Source organism: Balaenoptera acutorostrata, chromosome 3 (assembly GCF_949987535.1).
Source record: "Balaenoptera acutorostrata chromosome 3, mBalAcu1.1, whole genome shotgun sequence".
Classification (NCBI taxonomy): domain Eukaryota; kingdom Metazoa; phylum Chordata; class Mammalia; order Artiodactyla; family Balaenopteridae; genus Balaenoptera; species Balaenoptera acutorostrata.
Genome location: NC_080066.1, coordinates 99,882,295 through 99,897,857, shown reverse-complemented (window position 1 = coordinate 99,897,857; position 15,563 = coordinate 99,882,295). Strand labels below are relative to the sequence as shown.

Genomic DNA, 15,563 nt, shown 5'->3' with positions numbered 1-15,563 from the left:
TGTACCATATACCACTAAATGCCAGGTAATGGTAACGTAGACAAGACATTGCTTTTATGGAACGTACTGTCTATGAGGGAGGTAAGCATTAAACAAATAAAAATAAATATGTAATTGTAACATCCTTTAAACTTAGAGTTTGGCAACGAGAGACCAGTTCATTTTGCCATTTAGCTTCAGAATCCTTTAGAATCATAAATTTCATAAATCAAAATAAATTCCATACATGAAAGTAGGCTCTATAATGACATATATCTGCAGTCATAATGTCTCATTCAAAAATAAATAGCAAGTCTAGTTATTGTTTGTGCAAGGCATTGGACCTAATGTTAGGAATTTTCGTTATTTAGTATCTAGCGCTGAATGAGAATTTGGACTGAACCAGTTGCCATAACTGGTTGGTCGTATTTTTCTTCCCTTTTCTTTCAACAAGTATTTTTTTAAATAGTGATAATGGATCTATTTTTGCAGTGGCCCTCTCTGTAATGTAGTGGGGTGGGGTTTTCTCTATCTTTGACATGAAATTTTGCTGGTCTGACAAGGACTTCAGGTATATCAGCAACCACACAAAAACGTAAGGTCTTTTGCAAGCATGAGGCACTCACAGATTACTTCAGATATCATCTTGCATTGGCCTTAGCATGGCCTGTTAGTTCAAGCCCTAAAAATAAACACCTGTTAATCAGCTAATGGCAACATGGGTGGACCAGCTCTCTGTCTGTGGGGACCTTAGTCTAACCTCATTCAATAGCTTGTCTTATGTCACCCAGGATGAGGCAGTTTGCTGCCAGGAATGCCTCTAAAAGAAGACAGTCAAAAGCTGAACTAAATGTTTAAAATAATCTCCGTAACTCCTCCCCACATTGACAGATTGCTTTCAACTCGATGGAGTCGAACCACAGCCCCAGCCCCAGCCCCAGTGGCCTTCGTGGGGCGAACTCAGAGCCGCTGAGTTTGTCAAGGAAAACTGCAGGCTCAGTGGAGCTCTCTCTCTCCCTTGTCTTGCTTTTTAATCAAAAAACAACCAGATGAGAACTCACTCCTGGAAGTCCTTATCTTCATAAAATGTAGCTAATGACTCCTGTTCAGTTAAATAAGGTTTTGCTGTGTAAGTCACTAAGGAAGCTGTTGGCCAGTCATCTCGTGCCCGCAGGCCTCTCAAAGAATACAAACTGGAGGGACCCTGTGGAGCTAGGCTGTGACTGTTTATATACACATACTTTGTCCCAGCGACTCCGGAAAGTTGAGCCCTCGGTATAGTTTTCAGGCGGTCTTTTTTCTGTATGGAGTGGAAAAGGGAGAGCAGGGAAGGGGAGAGATTTGTTTTAATGTATACTCTTCTCTAATGTGTTTACCCCCAAATAAGTGAGCTGTAGTAGATACTTTGGCCCTACACAAAGTAAATATTTAGCTCACAAATTCCGTACAGAAACATGGCCCCGGGCATTTGGGTTTCATAAAAAAGGATTAGCCTGGGGCAAAGGGCTGGTGTGCCTGTACCATGGGATGGGGAGGAACGGGCTCTCCACCTGTGTACCAGCCCCTCGGCCCTCACGGCACCTTAGTCCGCTAGGCAGTGCCCCTCTGGCCCTCAGCAGCCTCGCTCCCACCGCGCTTTTCCAGCTGTGTCCTCTGCCAGGCCCATGATCTTTGTTTATTCTGAACTTTTCTGTGCTGCCCACAAAGCCGCCAGGCTTTTTCTCATCATTTGTCTGTGTGTGCTTCTCCCTCCACCTGAAGCATTCTCCCTCTCTTACCGAGAGGAGAGCAAACCTGACTTCCAGATTCCCTCCAAAGGTCGCCTTACCTCTGCTCAGAGCCTTCCCTGACCTGCCTGGGGCCACTGCAGAGCCTTTTGCACAGTTCTACAACATCTGTCTCCTCCGTACACTGCCTTTTAACCTGCTTATTCCCCTTACTCCTGAGAGCCCCCTGGAAGACAGGGACTGTGTCCCTGTTATCGCTGTATCCCCAGAACATGGCATCCTTTTCAGAAAAGCAGGAGGTACCGTGCTCCCTGTTCTGCAGCCAGGAAAACAGGGGAGGTGGTTTTACATGCACACAGCAGCACTGCACAGAAAGGAGGGAGCGCTGGGTTCATGCAGCACTGTCCGTGGCTCCCATGTGATCTTAAACAAGTCGCTCGACCTCTGAGCACCTCAGTTTCCTTATTTGGCAAGTCAAAATAAAACGTGTTTTGAGGGTCAGATGTTACTGTATAATTTGCGAACGTATTTTAAGAACTCTGAAGTGTTTTGCCCACCATTAGCTGAAGAATGGAACCCAGAGTTCACTAAAGTGTGTCCTTCCTTTGAGTCCAGCCCTGCAGTTTTCCACACTCACACGTGATCCTTCACCTGTTACTTTAAAAAAAAATTCTGTCCTTAGTCTCATATTTTTTTCCTGCAATTATCTGATAAAATAGCTTCCTTAACCATGAGAAAACAAAGGGTTTGGCCACCTTTAGAAACTGGTGCTGGCCGCTAAGCTTCCTAAAGACCCCATCTACCTCAAAGGCCAGCCTCAGGGTCCAAAAAGTTTGTCAGGACAGTTTCAAATATCAACCTTCATTTGTTTCCTAAGTCAGAAGTTTCCTTTATCCTGTTTCCAGAGTCTTTCAATATTAGTTAAAAATGCTCAAGGTTGTTCCTTTTATGTTCTCCCTTTTTAAAAATACTGAAACCATTTATTACAAAGATGAACTGTTAAGCTTGGGGAGACTTCAAAATGCCCTTGGTCTAACAAGAAATGTATCTGGGATGGTAAAATGAAATCTCAAGGTACTGCTCTGAAATCTATGTGTGCAGCCCTTCTTAGTGGATGACCTGGGGCCAAAATGTGGGAACAGGCTCAGTGGAGTTATGTCATTAAGAGCAGGAACCTATATTTAAATAAAATTTAAATCACTGACATCATCAGGGTTTTTTGTCAAGTCTCTTTTGAAGTAGAGTTTCTCCTGGTCCCGTGAAGCTGATCAGCTTTTCTTTTTAAGGGCAGGAATGACTGTATGATGTGACCTTTCCTGCTTTCTGGCTCCAAGAAGCATCTAGTCTAGTTAGAAATGTAGGAAATGTTTTGACTCTGCTTTACTCACACTTCCTACCCAGTTCTTCATCTTGTTTTCTCCCTGGATAAAGTACTTCCCAATACTGCCCGGATTAGTATTTGACCTGGTTTTCTTTCTCCTAAAGGGTCTATTTCCAGTCCTCTGGACATAGATCTACCCATTCATGGGTTGGGGAGAGGGGAACAAGGGTTGGGAGGTTTCTTTATTACATTCCACTATTGGGCAGAATTTTTGTAAGGGGGCAACAATGAATTAACAACAAATTAAAGTGCTGTGAAGCTTATTTCTTCTCAAAGCCACCTGGAATTCCAGGATACAAGTTCCATTATACCTGCTTTACAGATGGAGAACGAAGACACAGGAAGTTAAAAATGAAAGGTACATTAAAGATGACGTCTTCCAGCCTCCACATTTTACAGAAGAGGAAAGACTTGTCCAGCGTGGACGAATCCTTTAGTAAAGCATTCGTATTGAACCTAGACAGACAGGAGCCTTACCTTGAGATTGGCATGGTAGTGAGATGGCATTGGTAGTGACGTTTTAAGGGTTTGGAAGAGTGTTTGGGGGAATCTGAAGCGCAGAAGGCCTTGTAGCATAGCTACTCAAGGAGGGAGCCCTGCACGCAGAGGACATGGGTTAACACCTGCACCACTTTCGAGCTTTATCTCCTCGCATGAGTAAGCGGCCTCACCTCTCCGCGTCTCTGTTTTCTCATTTGTAAAATGGCGCTAGTAATACTTCATACCCCGTAGGTTTATTGCATGTAGTAAATGAAATAACATACATGAAGTGGTTAGTGCAGCACTAGGCACACGGTAAGCATGCAGGTGTTAATTCTCTTCATCGTCATTGTTATGGTCAGTTGAGCACAGCTTTAGAACAGTTTCCTCAACATGAAAATGTAAGTACTACTATTGGCTGCTACTCATTGGGCTTTTGTTTTAAATGAGATAATACGTATAAATAGCTTAGAGGAGTAGCTGGCACGTGGTGATCGTTCAGTACATACCAGCTGCTGTTATGATTATGTTTATGGCTATTATTATAAGTGTGATTATCAGCGGTGTTATTTTCCTCAAAGAAATAAAAATCAAATAGTCTGTATCTTCTACCAGTTCCAAAGATTGGGACTATGGCAGCAAGATAAACCTGGAGCAAAGTCAGTCAAGTATCCTTTGAATCTAGGTGAGTCTAGATCTTGAGTCTTGAGTCTGAAATGGGTTAACCAGCGGGCATTACATTTACTAGAATGCCTTACTCTAGTTGTATTTAGAAGGGGATCAAGCAGGAAAATTACAAAGCCCAGCCCTGAAGAATGACTTGTAACCTAAAGAAGGACAGATAAGATATTTTCCACCATGCAGACCCTCAGCACAACCTGCATCCAGCCCCGGGGGGCCTGCCGGCTGTGTCTAGCTTTAAGGTCTGTTTCCAGGTGACCACCAGTTCAGCTGCCCTCCCATGCGTCTGTCTGCGCGTGACGGTCCGGCCTCTCCCGCCCACCTCACTGCCCTGTTGGTAACTATTCTCGACTTGAGCCAGTGCGCCTTTTCACTCCCTCAACAGAGTAACCCTCACCACTTGGAAACGTCCCTGCCTCAGAGCTTCATTGTATGGATCTGGCATTAAATAAGTAATGCAGTTAAAAATGAAATCAGGTAGGATCTTTATGGGCTTAAATTTAAAATTTTGTTAACTGTGCAGTTGACCTTCGAAGTTCAGTTTAACCGTAAAACGCATTCTTCTTTTCCTGAGCTCAAGTTTCTATTTCTATTTTGCTATTTTATTATACACGCCTTTTGGGGGAAAAGGCAGGGTAGAAATAAGTTAAAAGCCTCACACCAACATACAGAAGCCATCAACTCCTCATTTTCTTAAAGGAGCACCATTGAAAATGGCGTAAAGATCATTTTGTAAAGTTTATATGTGATTGAAAAGCAAAGCAATAGGAACACAGGCTCCCCCGAACCTGGGAATGCTCAGACACCGTAGGGATGGTATTTGTGGTTCATGGGGTGCAAATCCGTGTGTCATACAAACACAGTGCACTTTAATAGTTTGATATCTCTTTCACTCATCTTAAACACCTTAAGGTATTTGGAAAGGGAGGAAGAAATAAAACAGATGAACCTGCTGAGATATGGCCAGGAACAGTAGTACTTCATTTTGATTGATGTTTTTACAACCTTATCTTCTAGATAAAAGCTACTGTAAACAAAAGCCTACCTGAACTGATTGTATTTCAAGGAAGAGAGAGCCACCTGTGTGCAGTGATTGGCTCCCAAGTCCTTAGTTTTTCTTCCTAGAAGTTTAATTCCTACCCACCTCACCAGGAGTGTCCCTTCTAGGGAACAGTACTCGTGTTGCCTCCCAGCTTTTAGAACACGGCGTCATCTCCCCCGTAACAACCTGGAAAGCAGAGATTCCTAATAGCCCCTCGGGGAGCTAGCTCTTCAGTGTGCAACTTGGGCATATTTTTAAGGCTCGTTTTCTCACCTTTAAAAATGACTTTTCTTCCCTACACGGTGGAGAGTTATCAGCAAAAGATTTTTTTTTTTCCAAATGCATGATAGCATTCACAGCCTCTCCTGAGGCAGGGGCTCTATAGTGGTATCCATTCATGCAATCTTTAGTGGCTGACTCCTGTGTGCGCTGAAATATACAAGCTGTCCTCATGGAGCTTGCATTCTAGAAGTGTTTGTTTAATAACTGCAAGGCTGGATTATCTCTATTTTATTTTTTTCTAAGAACCGTATTTTTTAAATTGTTTTTCCTTACCTGACCATTTTTCCTAATGACCTAGATGGTTCTACCTTCTAATTTTTTTCTCCTCTTTCCAGTATTTGCCTTTATGGATCTGTAAAATTGGGAGGTTTGCTTTTGAGGACTGTGATGGTTAGCCAGAGAGATTCTCCTTATCGTGAAATATTTACTGTGATTAAGAGAAAATTTTAACTACACATTTAGAGCAAGTTGGGATCTGACATACCTGAAGCATTGTGTTACATTTGGTTAACGATAGATTTATAGGGCAAACATGTATCAGCCTTAATCCTTTAGTTATTTGACTTTGCCAAGTATGAAAATTCCGATAATTTTTTTATTTTAAGCAGACTTTTATATATCCAGAACCCATAAATCTCTTTGTGTCTTGAGATAAATGTCTGACTGAACTCTGGGTTACCCTGTGATCTTCAGTGAACTGAGCCGAGGAAAAAGAGACCCCATCCCCCCTCTACCTAATAATAAAAGACTACGTGAAAAAAATATATTTGGGGTAAGCAATGTTTATGTGATAAAATCTTTTCTATTTTATAACACATTTCTGGTTTCTAGTATTCAGGAAGTTGGTAATGAAAAGTTCAGAAATAACCTCCAAATTTATCTGAGCAAGTCTCTGGTTGACTAACTGGCAAACACCAAAATGGACTATCACACTGGCAGCCCATGTGTTGCCAGCGTGATGATCACTTTCCATTATGGTTGTCATATCAATTATAAATCCCCTGGCATCAAACCCTAAATCAGCTGAAATGATGGGTTTGCCTTTGGCATGTTTCCCTGGGGAAATAACTGAGAAAACATGTAATAATTCACACAACCAATTTTGTAAACTACCCCAACTTTTGGAAAAAGGCTGGAGTATAAATTCTAGGGAGATAGATATGATTTGCACCCAAGGTCCACCTGAAGTGTTCTCTCACTCTTAGTACCTAAGTGTTTTTCAAAGTAAATACGACCTTGGGTACTTTGTGATTTTTATGGTTTCGGTCTCTTTCACTGCATTTGGTGTTCCTCTCTTCTTCCCATTTGAGGATGTGTACTGTCCACTCTACACATCCTCGTTTGAAACAAAGAAACAGGACTATCATACTTAAACTCATTCTCTAGTTTTACAATGAAATCGTCTCAATATGCTTCTGATTCTGCCATCCCTCTACATCTCTTGGGACCCCTAACCCCAGTCTTCATTCTTCCCTCAAAAAACATGTGTGTATAATGGAGAAAATTAAAAGGGCCATTGTATGAATAAATGCAGCATAGCTGGGAACTCACCTTGTCTAGGAAAACTTCTAGAACACCGTGTTATTGTTCTAATTATTCTTTCGCTGTGAACCTTTTGGCACTTTGTTCGTTTATTATTATTTTATTATTCAATTGATAACTTATATTTTACACTTAAATGTGAATAGTTCTACATTATTAAAATTTGAATTGCGAGTATCTAAAGGAGAGGAATATCCTTTCTTGTGTGACTTGTGCTCCGCGCAGGATGAATATGCAGGCTTATATGTCAACCCTTAATGGGCACATGCAGAGAGCCTGCCTCAATGCCAGGGGTTAGTGTTTCTCCAAGAAAACAGATATTAAAGACAACAGATTAAATATAAAAAAGCTTCCTCCTTTGTTTTCTATCCTGCCTACCTCAGTTTTTCTCTTTGGAGAAGAGATTTACTATAGGCTGGAAAGACTGTTAGTATAGCATCTAAGAATTTCCAACACAGGACAAAGTGGAGTGGAAATTAAGCACTTTTCCAGGCAATTTAATGTTAGACATGAAAATGCCGAGTTGTATAAACACCAGGGAGAATTTCAGGTGGTTGTGGTTGTGTATTTATATACATTTTAAATTTTCTTCAGAATAATGTATTTTCTGTTTATTTTCTATGTGGCATAAAGGCCAAGGGTGAATCAGTATTTCTCATATATTTTCCTTTTTTTGTTTTCAAAATTATAGACAGTGAGTTGATGTTACAAAGAGAGTTGCAATTTTACTAACCAAGATCCATGAATTGAACAAGAATATTCGTAACTAGGATTCTCTTCCTTTAGTCATTTCAATTTGCAAACACAGAGCTGCCAAGCAAAAGAAGCAAATGAAACAATCAATTTATATTTTTACTTCATCTCTATATATTACCAAAAAAGAATATTTGCCTTGTATATGAAATTGACCGTAGTGCCAGAACCTTAGGACGCTACATTGCATGATCACTAATCTATTATTATTGTACACATATTTATACACAGGCATAAATACACACATACTTTGCATATAAACATGTGCAAGCATATTTCACTTGGACTGAAAAGTTATTTACAACTCTGTCTAGAGATACATACAGCAGTGATTAACAAGTGCATAACCAATCTACAACACGCAGATTAAAACTAAATAAACAGTATAAGAGTTTATTTTAAAACAATTACAAGATGTTTTATATTTCTCCTTCATCCTGAACTGTGTGTTTGAGAATGCGTTCTTCATGAAAACCACATGCAAGTCTTTTTGATGGTGAAACAATTGACTTCCAGCAGCCACATGTCTGCACACATCCTCAGAAGATATCCCAGACCCCACACAGCAACTCAAAATGAGAGATAAAAAAATTTTAAAAAAAGGATTCTCTGCTATTCCTCTTTTGGAGAGGAGTTTTCTATTTGCTTATGAATTGAAAAATAAGATTTGGGTTGGAAACAAAGATTTGCATCAATACAGCTAGGTTTTATTTTTATTGTTTGATGAAGACCCTCAAGAACAAGAAACTTTACTAAAATCATCAGATCATTCCATGGTCCTCTTGTCATCCTTCAATTGAAAATTGTTTGTTCTATTGACTTGATCCAGATTTATACTGTAGAACCCTGGTGCATTAGAATCCTTTTTTATGTAAAAATGGTAACGTAGCTCATTGAGAAGTATATGATCAGTCTCATGAGTTTTCTCTTATTCTATGTAGAAAGGCAAATTGTATAATAGGATATGAGTCTTCCACCACCCTTCACCTTCATGTTATCAAAAGAGATGGAAAATTGTTTTGATTTTTTTAAAAATACGTAGTTATTTTCTCCTGGAGCTGAAAACATTGATAAGCCAAGTTAATTGCACAAATATGAGCTACATCTCTGTACTAGAAGGATTTTAGGAGTAAACATGGGCCTTTGGAGTTCACCGTATCAACCCTGTTTAGCAAGTCTGAACCTTCTTTTCTGGGAAAACAAATCTCCACCTGACACACTCACTTAGACCCATTGCTTCCCTCAGTTTTCCTCATAACTTATTCCAGCTGTTTATTTCCATTTATATGAACAGGCTATGATTCTCATTCCCCAGCTTACTTCCACCTGATTGTCAAATGCTTCAAATATGCTCCCTCAAATGCAGTCACTTTAATTTCTTTCACCTGAATTGTACGTTGCTTTACATATACTTCCTAAACGTGGTGACACTTAAACCTAAAAGAGTAGCTAGATAAACTTTTTAGTGTGAAGCTATTGACTCCATACTTGAAGAATTATTCCTGTAGGACAGGTGAATTCCAACGCATACACTAAACTTTTGATTAGTCACCTGCCTTCCAGGCCCCTGCTCCTCTCTCATTTCCAGGTGTTGTAAATATTTTTTCAAAGGTGAATGATTGTTACAAATTGCTGTGTAAATACAAGGCATAATGAGAGACAGTATAATGTATTGGTTACAAGCACAAGCCATAGAGCCAGACTGCTTAGGTTCTAAGCCTAACCATTTAAGTGCCTCAGTTTTTTCATCTGTGAAATGGGGATAATCACAGTGTGTTTTTTGTTTGTTTGTTTGTTTGTTCCCCCCCCACTTCCTGCATAGGGGGCTGGCTTGTGCATATCAAATTAGTCTGTACATGTAAAAGTGCTTGAAGCACTGCCTGCCACATAATGAGTGTGCAGTAAAAGTTACCTTTTTGCTGTTGGATATTAGAATCATTTTATTTGTATTAAGACAGCATCTTTATAGACATAATGTCTGGTCAAGTGCCCTCTGAAATCTCTGGAGACATAGAAGCTAAACAGGCTTCAGGAAACCAACCAGGGAGTTGGTTTTGGGGGCTAATTTAGCAAAATGATATCTAATATGTGATTGGAAATCTCTAAATTCCTGCATTTATCTTTCATTTCAACCTCTCTGAAGAAGGTGCCTCAAGGAGAAATCTTAACAATAGAAAGTTAATAGTCTTCTCTTTTCTCCATAAGTAAAACTACCATCCAAGTAATTCCTGAGTTATAGGATAGTGTAGAGCCATGGCAAGGAAGGGAGGGTATTTTTTTTATAGTTTAGAAAGAATAACCAAGTCCTTCCTTAATTTGGGGGCCCAAATTTCCTGTCTGTGCCTCTGAGTTTCTCAGAGAGCTGTAGAAAGACTTGCTTTATAACTTGTACCGTATTCTGTACAACATTCATAATCTAACAACCTCAGAGACTATCTGAGGATAACTAAATTTTTCTGGAAAACTAAGAATTTACTCACTGAAGTACCATTTTTAAAACATTCTTGGTGACAATTTTTTAAAAAATATCTTACAGATTTTACTGCCTTTTTTAACTGAACAAAATGAAACCAGCATTTGTTTTTCCTGGGCTGTCCTCAGCACCTGTTGAGATTGACAAAGTCTATTTGCCCCAGCACCAAATAGCCTTGGATTACTACAATTGGGTTGTTGTTTTTTATTTGTTTGTTTGGTTGGTTGGTTGGTTGGTTGGTTGGGTTTTTTTAGTGTCTCTTCCCTAATTGTCAGCAGTCACCTCAACTGTAACCAACTTCCCACACCCTATCTCTACCCTCTATTTGCAGCTTCAGAAGCCCAATAACCAACTCTAACACCAAAACCACAGAACTTGAGAAAATATGCATAATTCTTCATTTTATTATATGATTTCTATACTTCTTTGGATAACCCCAGCATCCTAGATATGCAGCAGGGAGGGGCATTGGTATATAGTCTAAGTTAGGAGCCAGGAAGCTCTGTTAGTGTAAAAACACAGAGTTGCTTCGTATCTGAGATTTCCTCTTGATGAAGAGTTGCTACTTATTGATAATCTCATTCGGTAATCCCTTCTGCTATAAAGTCTAGGTGCAAGTGTCACTGACAAAAGCCAATCTGTAGCCAACAGGGCTCTCCATACTGCATACGTGAAGAATGGTATTTGACTACTCAAGTCTGTAGTGCAGGTTTATCTATTAGTTATCTATTGCTATATTTAAAAAATGCCCAAAACTACATGACTTAAAATAGCACACATTTGTTATCTCACTTTTTCTGTGGGTCAGGAATACGGGTATAGCTTGTTGGGTCCTCTTCTTCACCTTCTCTCACAGGCAGCATTTTAGTTATTGGCTCAGGGTCTGTGGTCTCATCCGAAGGCTTGACTGAGGAAAGATCCACTTCCAAACTCACTCAATGATTGTTATTCATGTTAAATCAAAATCTGATTCTTGGTTACTTTTAAACATTGCCCTAGGTCTATGCTCAAGAGCTACAATAGGAATCTAATTCCTTCTCCCGTGAGCACTGTAAACATCCATAGGTGGTGAATGAGCGTATCACCACCCTAAGTTCTCATTTCCAGGTCACATATACTTTGTTAATCTAATGCTTCCTCAAACATCCTAGAGTTCTCCTAGGATCATTTCCAGACTAGAGATATTCTAGTATCTACCAGAACCCTCCACAACGCTCTAAGTGTGGTCTAACCAGTTCATAGGGCATTTCCCCTCTTTTTCTGGTTAAAGTCTAATACCATTTTGCCATATTTAGTAGACTGATCACTACATCATAGCAAGACAGTCACAGACCCTCCAGCCAGTCCTGGGTTCCAAAACAGGTTCCTCCACTTTTTAGCTAAGACCTTTGGCAAGATACTTAATTTCTCTGTGCCTCAGTTTCTTCATTTGTAAAATAGGGACAGTAATTGTATCTCCCTCCCTCATGGAGCTGACCTGAGAATTAAATGGATCGATATGTGTAAAGTGCCTAGAACAGTGTCTGTCACGTAGTAAGTGCAATGAAAGTGTTAATAATTAACATTGTTGTAACTGTTATTATTACTAGCACTATAATCTGTTAGTATGCCATTACGGTGCTCACCCTGCTCACTAATAAAAATGCCAAACCATGGCAATAGCCGAGTCCCTCCATCTTGCCCACCTCTAGGCTGCCACTGATTCAGTAACCAGTGCAACAAAGCTGTCTGATCCTATTATTAACTCTGTGTTCTCCATCTTGTTCTTGAGGGTATCTGTCATGTTCCAGGTACTGCGCTAGCCCTAGAGGACACAACGTAAATAAAACATGGTCGTTGCCCTCAAAAGGGTCACAACGTAGCAAAGAGACAAAGGATGAAATGTGTAATCTCTGGGAGACAACTGTGCACAAAAACCACAAAAGGGTGACCAGCTTTCATTCCACAGTCTCCTGCTTAATTTCTCTAAATACTCTAAAATGGAAGGAAACCAGAGAAACACATTTCAAACTCATTTATAAGGTTGTCATTATTTATGAGGAGCTTTATCTTTCATACCCTCAAGGTCTGTCATGGCTCTTGACTTTCACCTCCCATTTTTTCAAGAGGTATTTGTTATTGTTGCTAATTTGGTGGTATTTTATTTGCAAGCAGAATTACTTGTTCAAGAGTCACTTACATTCCAGGCTCTGCTCCACAGGAGTTTTTAAAATCCATTTGGAGTCTTTGATCTTATTACTTGACCATGAGTATAGTAACCTTCAAATTATAGTCAACCTTGAAATGTGTTTACACAGTCGATTCAGATATCCATATACATCCCATTACTGAGTGTCTCCAGCCTGGTAGGGAGGGCTGCAATCCCAGTAGCAGACCAACCCTCTGCTTTGCACATTTGCTCAGATCCAAGGACTCTGTTTTCTTTTAAATTCTGTGAATAGACTCTTTGATTTTTATTGGTCACAAAGGTTATGTTTGCCTTCCCAGTGATCTCATTCTTGTCCAGTAGTGCCACAATAAATGGAAGTAGGCATCAAAAAGGTGAAGTCTCTAGGCCCATCAGCATGTACTTGACCAACATAAAAATTTCCTAGGCCTTGTTTACTCCCTGTTTTACAACTTTTCAGAAGGAAATACTAGAGATGGGTTGCTTGATTTTTCGAATTATCAGCCTACATGTTCCCTTCTGCCGGTTCCGATAATGGAGGAATGGATCATGTAATGTTGCCTAATGCGGTTAGCCTCTTCATAAACAGCCACGTTGCTGAAAGGTTAATTTGCCAGCGTCTGATAATCTCTGGATCCTCAGCTGTTGGAGAAACGTCAGAAATGCACTCAAGGTATTGGGAACAAGGCCAGGTCTTGTTCTCCCGTTAAATTTCCAAACTTGTAACCCTCTGAAGTCCTCATTATTTTTGTCATTCAAAGACTACATAGTTTGAAAGCCTCCGTCTACCAATCTCTATTTACAAAGGGAGTCGTATTTCCTCGTTTTTAATTAATTAAGCACATATTGTCAATCAGAGCTTTTGGGTCATACGAGAGAGCTGGTATTGCCCAAGTAAATATAATTTCACCCCAAAGCTAGGGAACAATGACTTAGATAGAGGGTAGAGCCTTATTAGGAGTCATTTCTCATATATACTAAAAACAGTTCATAAATCTGTGTTGCTACCTTCAGAGAGTCCTCCTAAGTGAACCACTACTTGAAATGTTTAGATTCACAATCTTGCAAAACCTTTTCCAGTTGCTGATTTCATGTGTTGCCTCACAGGTGAAACAAGTCCACTTTCTTGGTCATTGAGCTGTTCGCCAGCCTGACTTTCATGCCTAGAAAATGCCATTTTCGTAAAGAGCCTTCTTGCTTCGTGTCCTTTGGCTTATGATTCAGGGAAAGCGCAGGCTGCTCTTACTCTCTCAGTGCTGGTGATATGTGTTTTTGTTTTATTAAATCTTTAAAACACTGGGCTTGTTGTTTATGACCTCTATATATTCTTTTGTTCTTTTCCATGACTGGTTAGATCACCTTTTTTTTTTTTTTTTTTTTTCCTCCCTTCATAGAAATATGAGCGCCTTTCTAAAGAACATCACGGCCTCCAGAGTGGCTGTGTAATAAAACAGGGGAATGTGTTGAGGTTAACAGTAGATTTCTTGAGGCTGTGACTGAGGGCTGCTTCACTGATGGGAAGGTCTGAGGCTTCTCAGACATGATCCTCAGAATCACAGGTCTTCTTGTTTTGACAAACCTGAGATCATTTGATACTAGTCATAGAGCTCTTTGTAAAATCAAGATACCAAATGGTATCCATTGCAGACAATTGTTTGTGATTAAAAGTTACTAAGGAACCCTTGGTTAAAATGGAAGCAAGACCTCATCCAGGTGTGAGCTTCACCTGGTGTGCATTTAAGCACTGGGGCCCCAAATACCTCGTGCCCTAGGTGCCTGATTCTTCTGACCACAAAGGAAACTCTCCCCAGAGATACTGAGAAACGAAAGCATTTGCAGTTAGCCCTGAATTCAGGTAAATGTCACAGCGCCTGGTGCTCCAAGGCTTCTCGTCCTATACAGCTCCTGTGTCCCCTAGAACAAGTTCAGTTGATGAGCCAACATCTCATGATTCTATCCCTGCATGGAGGGAATGCAAAAGTTTTAATTAATCTCACATACAGCTTGGTTGCCCTACTGATGTGAATCCCCAAATGAACTATTCCATGACATCCAATTGAACTTGTTCCTGTGCATACAGTATCTTGCAGCCCATCCTGTACTGTTAGGTTTGGCAAGTACACTTCAGCATATAATAAATCATGGAAGGAAAAACATTTTTGGCCTAGCGCGGTTCAGCCTGCTGTAATGTCAGAATACAGAAAGCAGTTCTGTTTTTAGACATCCTTTTACTAACGCAACGTTCATAATTTATGCTTTCACTGTAAAATTCCTGCAACACGACACCAAAAGTAGAGCTGCCCTTTAATTAAGTACTCTCGGTAGGAAAAACGTGAAACTGATGTGCAAAACATCTCTGTGTGCACAGTGATTGATAGTGATTACATCGTTATGAACCCAGCCTAGAGGTCTCAACTTCCTGCTGGCTACTTCCTGAGTGTGCTGCTAACCAAATTGGAGATAATTCGGAGGCACAATTTAGAAACATTGAGGTTTCAAGCCTGCATCTGTCTAGACTTTTTCAGAACTCTACGTGGCATTATTCCCTACTTTCGTGATGAGAACCTACGACCAAATTTCATGCCATGTTCACGCTTAGAGAGGCTGTAATGCAGAGAGTGAAGGGGCCGAGAGAACTCTTTGCAGGATCCCAGTTGTCATATGGGTTTGTTTTTTGTTTTTTGTTTGTAAGACTAGAAAGAATGAATGACAGAAGGAACTTCTGGCCCTATGGGTACATGAATAGAGCCTTATAGCCAGAAGAAGACCTTGAGCTGTTCCATTTTTTAAAAATTATTTTTCCAAACATTTTTTTTTCCTTAGTTGAAAATAGGTAAGTTTAACTTTTAAAAGAGTGCCTCTAAGTGTCAAGAGGCTAAAATCCCAAGCCTCGTGCTCCCCAAATCAATGCTGTTTCGACTCTGCTTTTGTCCTTCATCAGCTACGTCGTCACAACACCTGACTGAGAGGTAATTAGAGTAGTGAAATCGTTCAGGTTCCTTGAAAGAAAGGTAACAAATCCGTCCAAGGCGGTGACACGCGCATGAAATAAGCTC

The 15,563-nt window shown here is 40.1% G+C and overlaps 1 protein-coding gene across 1 annotated transcript in view; it reads left to right on the top strand.

The window, feature by feature from the left end:
- The window catches only part of CDIN1 (CDAN1 interacting nuclease 1), a 167,028-nt gene that overhangs the window by 150,127 nt on the left and 1,338 nt on the right, over positions 1–15,563 (top strand). The window lies entirely within an intron of this gene.